Source organism: Phalacrocorax aristotelis, chromosome 20, assembly GCF_949628215.1.
Source record: "Phalacrocorax aristotelis chromosome 20, bGulAri2.1, whole genome shotgun sequence".
Lineage (NCBI taxonomy): Eukaryota > Metazoa > Chordata > Aves > Suliformes > Phalacrocoracidae > Phalacrocorax > Phalacrocorax aristotelis.
The window spans coordinates 8,236,848-8,244,887 of NC_134295.1; positions in this window are offsets into that span (position 1 = coordinate 8,236,848).

Genomic DNA, 8,040 nt, shown 5'->3' on the forward strand with positions numbered 1-8,040 from the left:
CAGCAGCAGCCCCTCTCCTGCCTCCAGGATGAGGGGCTGGACCAGAGCTTTGCCAGGTTCACACTCCCCAGGCGGATGAGCCTCGAGGGACCATTACCTCCCATCACTTGAGCTTTAATAACAGAGCATTAACAGGACTAATCAAATCGCCCCTGCCTTACCACTCAGTCTGGTTGCTGCTTGGAAAACATGCGCAATGTACTCAGGAAAGTGGCATTTGGACCAGGTCCATAAGAAATTGAATAGTAACTTAGCAGTAATTTAGGACTCCCCCTGCCACCTGGAAGCCAGAGCTGGACTAGTGAGACCTGGCTGAGCAGCCTCTGCCTCCCGCCCCCATCCGTGGGCACAGCTGTCCCTCCGCCCCGCACCCAGCAGCTCCGCTGGGCTCAGCCGCACGGCTTGTGAGGAGGAAGGGGCTCTGCACACCCTGCTCCGATCCATCCGGCCGCTCTGCGCACCCGGGAGAGCCCCTTTCCCACAGCCCTCAGAACTGGCATCCGTGCAGCCAGCTCAGACGCGGCACCCGCAGCGCAGGCAGGTGAGATGCACGTCACCTCCTCGTGCGCTCCAGCCACGGAAATGGGAGACACACTGGAGCAGGCGAGTGGCTGGACCACAGCACCTTCCCCTCCGAGGTACGGGACGGGGACAGGCTGCGTCCCAGGGAACAGCCAGAGCCAGCACAGGGCTCAGACCCATGGAGAAGCAAAGCCTTGTTTTCAAAACCGTTTTTAACCGCAGTGGTTGCAAGCATGTCTTGCCATTGGACTATGGTCACAAGCAGCTATTTACACTCTTTGAAAAGCTTTTTCTCTTTACCCTTATAAACACAGTACAGAGCTGTATGGTGAGCTGCTGTATCAGTCCTCATCACAGGGCGTTAGAGAGGACAGTAATTATTGCTTGATACTGGAGTTCCCTGCATACACATCCTCCCCTGTATCAATGAACCTGCCTGCCAGAGTCTTGCTCAAAGCCAGCAGTGGTGGAATTTGGAGCAGCAGCACAAAGCAGGGAGAGGTCCAGGTTCCAGAGCCCCTGCCTCTGCATTAAATGGAGCTGGGATAGCTTTTGGCCATTCTCACAAAATATATCTGGTATTTACTCTGCTGGTGGGTACCTTAGTGGTCAGACACTGCGGCAAATCCTGTTTTCCTAGGACTGATTAGATTAGAGAGCAGAGGTGCTTAAGAGCTCGCTGATATTGCCAGGAAAGAGGAGCAAAGACTGGAGAAGATTCTCAGAAACATCCACGCCCTGCTATTCTTCCCCAAAGCTGCTTGTTCATGCCAGTTAGAAATGCAGAAGCATCACCTTTGCAAGTACAGTCCATTTATTTAGTTATTTGGCTTATCAAATATAAGCCAAAACACAGACAGTGACAAACGGTCCCCTGGCTTTTTGAACCCCCCAACAGCCCCACCATGCTGCATCCCTGCCAAATACACCCAAACCAGAGCGCATCCCCTCGCCAGCCTGCCCGTTTCCTGGCTGCAGCACGTCCGTGAGCAAGGCACCCCTTCTCTGGCTGGGGATGGGCAAGTTCCACCCCCGCGCCCAGCAGGAGCCAGGGCAGGCGGGCAGACGTCGCCTGCAAGGAACGGGGCAAGCAGCAGCACCGCCACGGTCTGCCTTTCCCTAAAGCCTCGTTCCTACAAAGAAGAAATCCAGCAACTGAGCCTCTGAGCGCCCCCCGAGGGAAGGCGAACGCTGTCTGGCAGGGACACCAGTCTCGAGGAGGAGTGGGATAGCCCAGACAAGTTCCCAAAGAATTTGTGGTGCTATAACACCTCTTCATGCTGTTAAGCTTTTAATCCATCCAGCTTTGTTACCTTGGATATTTCGTTCTCTAAATCAATACGGCTCCCAGAATGATAAAAACCTTCATTAATACCACTGGGCTATTGCCTAAAACAACAGCACACAATCTGGTGCTTTTTAGTTTGATTTTGCTGTCGCTTGGGACAGGATTAGAGAGAAATATATCTACTAATTCTTCCAATATCCTTCAGCAAACATCAGCTCAGACCAAAGAGGACATAGGATGCCAGTGCTAGTAATTGGAAGGAAGCTCTTCACTTGCAGATGGTTGGAGACCCTTGATGGGACCCCAGGCTTTGCCATAATTATCACAGGCACAGAGCAGCTGCCAACCAGCACAGACTCGAGTAAAAATGAAGAGAGCTGCTTAATCATACAGGCTCTCTTCCTAAAAGGGGGCTTTCATCCTTGCTCAAACCCTTTGCAGGGCTGCTGCATGAAGCACAAATCAAATATCACAGAAGGGCTTACATACAATTAGTGGCCCTTCTTGCTCAGACAGAAATTAGCATTTTGCCTTTGAAGGGGTGGGGGCAGCACCACCTCCTGCGCCAGAGGCGGGGGCAGACCCCAGCGGGACCCCGGCCCCGCGCTGCCAGGGCACACACCACCACCAGCAGCAGGCAGGTCTCTCCTGCCACTGTCCCTCCGACGCGCTCTCCCGGCCGCGGCCGTGCCCAGGAACGGGACCGAGCCCTTCACCCGCAGCAAGCCCGAAGGCGTCAGAGGGCACCTGCGGCACAAAGCACGATGCTCGAGCCCATCTGTGCAGCCCTACGAGACCACTGTGCATCTGCTGGAAAAACCTCCTTGTGAAGCAGCTCAAGCCATTTTCTGCCGGCCAGAGGACGGTGATATTGAAGGCCAGAGGGAATCATCTTGTGACGCACTGATAAACTCAGGTCTTTCTCCAGCACAGCTGTTTCTAGCTGACGAACTCCTCTTGTAGCAGAAAGAGCTGCCAGGCCTGAAGCACAGCATTGCACTTTGTAAAACAAATTTCATCCCACTTACCTTACTTCTGCCTTTTTCTCTGAAACATTCCAGTGCCTCGAGCCGTCAGTGCCCTGTGCCTGCAGTGCATTTCCCAGCCCCACGGGGTGCCCTCAGCCGAATCCCCACCGGCCCACGCCACTGCCTTGCAGCTGCCATCTTCAGTCACCTTGCTGTTCTCGCTCTAATCTCAGTTTGCTCTGTCTTAGCCAACAGTTAGTCTCATATTTGACTGCAACGCGTGTGGTTTAGGCCTCCTGCACCCCTGTGCTCTGACAAGTAACTGCTCGGATGCCTGCCTCGCGGCAGTGCGCACGGGACAGCCTGCCCGGATCGCTTGCTAAGGAACCCAGGGTACCCAGGAAGATCCCACTTCCCATTTACTGCTGGTTTTTTGGAGCTGTTCATAACCCAGTTAGCTGAAGTGTTGCGGCATCGCAGCAGCCTGTCCCAAACAAGCCAGACTCTTCCAGCTGGGCACCTCTGGCTTTCTGTCAAGTTCCAGTTTCCCCAGCCAGCTATTCCCATCGCCTGCCAGTCATTAAGTTCACATCCAGCCATTAGCCCACATCAGCTGTCAGCCCATCATTACGGCGCCAGGATAGCTGTGGTCAGTGCTGACAGCTCTCCGGTGTTGTTTACACGCATGCAGAAAGGTGTAGCCTCACCAAACATCCCCATAAGGGAATGTGGTAGTTGGGTTTGAGATGCCTTCCCATCCATCCCTGCCCCGTAGGAAAGCATGGGAAGCACTGCCTTTGTCTTCCCTGGCAGCCAGTGCAGTTAACATGGGGCCACAGACAGCCCCAGGCAGGGAGGGGGCTCAGCGCATCCTCGTGCTGCCGCACACACACCACAGGAACGCTGCAGCACCGGGACCAGAGCCGAGGGAGCAGCCTGGCCCTTGCACTCGGCATAGGACTGCGGTTTATGTTTTGTTTTCTCCTGTAACGCTCTGTTCCCAACCTTGTAACTGTTAACTCTCAAAACCTGACCTTAAGCCTTGCTAAATACAATTTTCCCCTGTGTTACCGTAAGGGCTGTGCGATGCCGGGAACGACGGTCAATCAAGGCAAGGCGGAGGAGCAAAGGGTCTCTGCAGGGCACGCCAGGCGTGCATGCTGCCAGGCTGCACAGGGCTGGGAAGCTTTACCAGGTGCCAGCGCAGACCCGCACCCCGTAACGTGTTCGCCTCCCTGCAGAACAGAGCAGCAGCAGAAACCCCAGGGAGTTCTGCAGGGCTGGGAAGCAGCACCAAGCGGGCTGCATAGCCGCAGCCCAGAGCAATGCAGAGGCCCCGCGGGAAGGAGCCAGGCAGAGCTGGGCCACCGGCACATGCCGTGAGACGGACGGGCTGGGCCAAGCGCCGAGCAGGGCCGCCGCGCGGCAGGCACGGACCGAGAGCTGGTTGCGACGCGCCATGGCACACTGGCCCCGCCAGACACGTCTCCCTGCCCTGGCATCCCGCTCGCCCGCCGGCCACGGCAGAAGAGTAGCTGCGGGTAAATCACAGCAGCGACGATGTCTCGGGAGGGGGAGCACAAGCAGAGCAGCCAGATGCCACAAAGACTTCAGAGAGCGGTAAAGTAATTAAGTATTGACTGAGAATGTCCTAGGCAAGCCCCGGATGCACATTACATTCTGCTTAACTCAATAATTACCGTATATATTATCCCTTTCCACACTCTATCTTTATTAAGCCAAAAGGTCTGTAATTAGCTACGTGGTTTAAGTGTTAAGATTTTAATTAATTCACATTATGAAATATAATTGCTTATTAGAGATAACATCGCACATTCTATCACACCAGTATCTTTCTGTAATGCTTTAACCAAAATACAATGATTTGTCACAGTGAGTGAGCAGAGGTTTTGTTCATCAGGCACCGGGACATAAAACATCCTTTACAAAGCCTAAAGAAACCAACAAATCGGTAAATGATTTGGTACGAGCCCACTCTCAGAACCATTCCCCTTCCGAAGCCGAGCAGGACACGCGAGGCCGCTGCAGCTGCACAGCGGTGTCCCCTCCGCCCAGCGGGGAGGCTTCGTCCCTGTCAGACCACGGGCTGCAGCAGCCCCGTACGCGCGGCCGCCCGCACCGCAGCGCATCCCTCAGCGAGAGCTGCAGCCCCCGCCGTGGACCACGCAGGAGCACCAGCAACAGCCACCACCTCCGTAAGCTGTCAAGAGATGTGCCCGGCAGTGTTTTCAGAAACAGGCAGGGCTGGCACCACTGCGGTCCCAGAAAAGAGGAGACGGTTTCACGGCATCACCTCCGTGGGAGCCCTGTCCCGGCAGCGGCCAGGGCACCCTGGGTGAGCTCGAGAGCAGTCAGCAGGGGACAGGCAGCCAGTGTCTGCGGGTTCTGTCACACCCCCCAGCTCTCCTGGCATCCAAGGAGCACAATTTGCAGGAAGCCATGTTCTTTGCTTAACGAGCCTTGTTAGTAAACCTCACCTGAACTCATACCTAAAACTTCTCATTCCCTTCGCGCTCGCTGGCAGCTGCAGAGGGAGCCTGCTTCACCGAAGGGGCTGCAGCTCCCGCTGCCGAACCCAGCCCCGTCGCCCACCACCAGCACATCGGCCTGGCATCTGCAAATGTATTTAGCTGATGATTTAAGCTTTGATTCCATTTAATTTAGATGTTAGAAGAGCTTTATTTTAGGACCTAATACGTTATTTATGAAGGTATGTCAACACAGCATATCAATTTAGCAGCTGTTGCTGGTTTACTATGAGACGCTGTTTAAGACAGGACAATCTGTCTCGCTATATAATGTCAATTCCGTGGCACTTACACAAATGCAAAATCACTACAACATTAGAAGCAAACAACAGCCACACTAGGGACTTAGAGAAATACCTTGTAAACTGCACAATAAATTATTGACTTCGTGGCATTTGGTGCTGAATTAAAATGATAAACTAAAGTTTTTTATCTGCCGAAAGCCGTTTCCATGGCGTTGAAGCAGCAGATGGTCTTTCCTGGAGATAAAGGACTTCAAAGCTTTGCCAGTGCAGAGAAGAACTGGAGACTTAACATATGTATTGTAAAATTTAAGAGGAGAGCACCTGGTGGTGCAGGCTGACAGTGGCTGGCACGGCTCTGCCTCACGGGTGGGCAGCCTGCCAAGCCCCAGCCGTCTGAGCAGGGCTAGGACCACCGCAACGTGCAGCCCAGGGTGCGTTCAGAAGGCTGTATGGACCCAGCCAGCTGTCCGTCAGCAGTTCCGTCACACTCATTCAGGAGAGAAACCCCAACGGTCACAGCCTTCCCTTCATTCACACTAACAGCCTCTTCTGGCCCTGTTTTATGAGTCATTAATTCCTAATAATTAGCAAACTGTATGATGGGCTTTGGATATGAATAGTTGACTGTATCAGAGACAATCCACAATCTAAATTACCAGCTATAAATCAATTTTTGAATGTTGACATATCTTTAATAATGATAAATGAAGAATTTTTGGATGCTGCTAAAGTTCACATCAAGAGTCTGATTTATGAGCATGCTGAGCTCAGGTGGAGCTATCGACCCCAGGCCAGGCACCTTGTCCCAGACTTGGACACCAGTGTGTCCCTCCCCTGCACTCAGCGACTGCCAGCCCTCCGCCTCCCTCCTGTGCTGCGGGGCTGGGGGTCCCCATGGACCGCGGCCAGGCAACTGCAGGCGGGTCTGAGCCTCAGCGGCTTCTGCCTCCTTTGCCAGCTGCTGCCGTCCTCACGCGCATGCTGCAGACCAGGACAGCGAGAGGCTTGCTTTCTGTGCCGTGCAGGATGCTCCCCCTTGTCCGGCAGCACCATTCTCAGGTGGTGCTTCTCCCTGCAGACCTTCACCCTACCCTTGACTACACCTGCAGACACCCACTCTCACCGCCCGTGAGGGTCTGTGGGGGGACAGACACTAGCACGGGCGAGCTGTGACCGTCTGCGCTCTCACAGAACTCAGGACATCGAACTGGCGCAGGCCTGCTGCCGAGAGCTGCCGGGATGGAGAAGGGCTGGAGCAGAAAGCTGGGAGCCAAGAGACCGAGGCAGGGGCTGCAGGAGGCCAACAGAGACCACGAACTGGCTGGGCCACCTGCGCGGCTGAAGACCGTCTCGTTTTGTAATAGCACCACAGAAATGGGAGTAGCTCCACCATGCACTTCACACAGACAAGACATGAACAACTACAGACACAGGCACAGCCCTCCTCTGTCTGTCTGTCTGCTGGCTCTGCTTGTCTGTTTATGCTACCTGGTGCTTCAGGATGCATCTCCCTGATACGGGCTGTTGTTCTCACGTACACGTGCCAGGAAGGCTTTCTGGGCTGGAAAGCTGCTTTCCATTTGATTTCAATTTACTGTTGGAATTAAGCTGGTGTAAAACAGTGTGTGAAGAGAAAAATTACCATGTCTGTTTAGAGAGCATGAAATAGGTACTTAACTGTTTGTCCACTTGGAAGGTGGGGTCCAAATCAATTTTCACCCAGCTCATGTCCTGCCACAATTAATAAGCTGAAAATTATGCTTGTTAGAAGCAAACAGTAAACAATAAATAACCTCACTGCCTGTCACTCCTCTCCAGGCTCATACTCTGCCTTCCTCCTCCTGCCTCGCCGCCACCCTGGCTTGCACCCGCAGAGCAGCCATGAGCGGCGTCAGCGGGGTCCGCAGCACCCAGGTTCGGGGGTTCGGACCGCCCGGCGGATTACAGGGGGGCTCCTCTGAAGATGGCAGCCCGCTGCAAACTAACGGCACCTGCAGCACTTGGCCCTGCTGTGCCGGTGCAGGCCAGGCCCCGGGAGCGGGTGCCCGGTGGTGCCTCCCAGCCCCCTCTGGTTGGGGCCAGGGGAGCCCACAGCCCCTTCCCTCTTTGCTGAGGCTGATGGAGGCAGCCCCCGGCACCGGGGACGGAGCAGAAGGGGGCCGTGCTTGCCAGAGGTCCTACACACCATTCAAATTAGAAGCAAAATTACAAAGCAACCCCCGTGACATCCCTCTACCACGCACGGTGGGAGCTGCCACCACCCGAGCCTGCCCGTGCTCTGCCTGCCAGCGCCGTCACTGCCCCTGCTGGGGGGCCAGCCAGCCCACCCCGGCCACGGCAGAACCCGCGCTCGGCACCAGCCTCTCCCTCCCAGCTGGAAGAGCCGACCCTGATCCATCTTTCTCAAGTGAATGCTACATACACGTGCTGTGAAAAGACACGGCAAGACACACGGATTAGGAATTAGC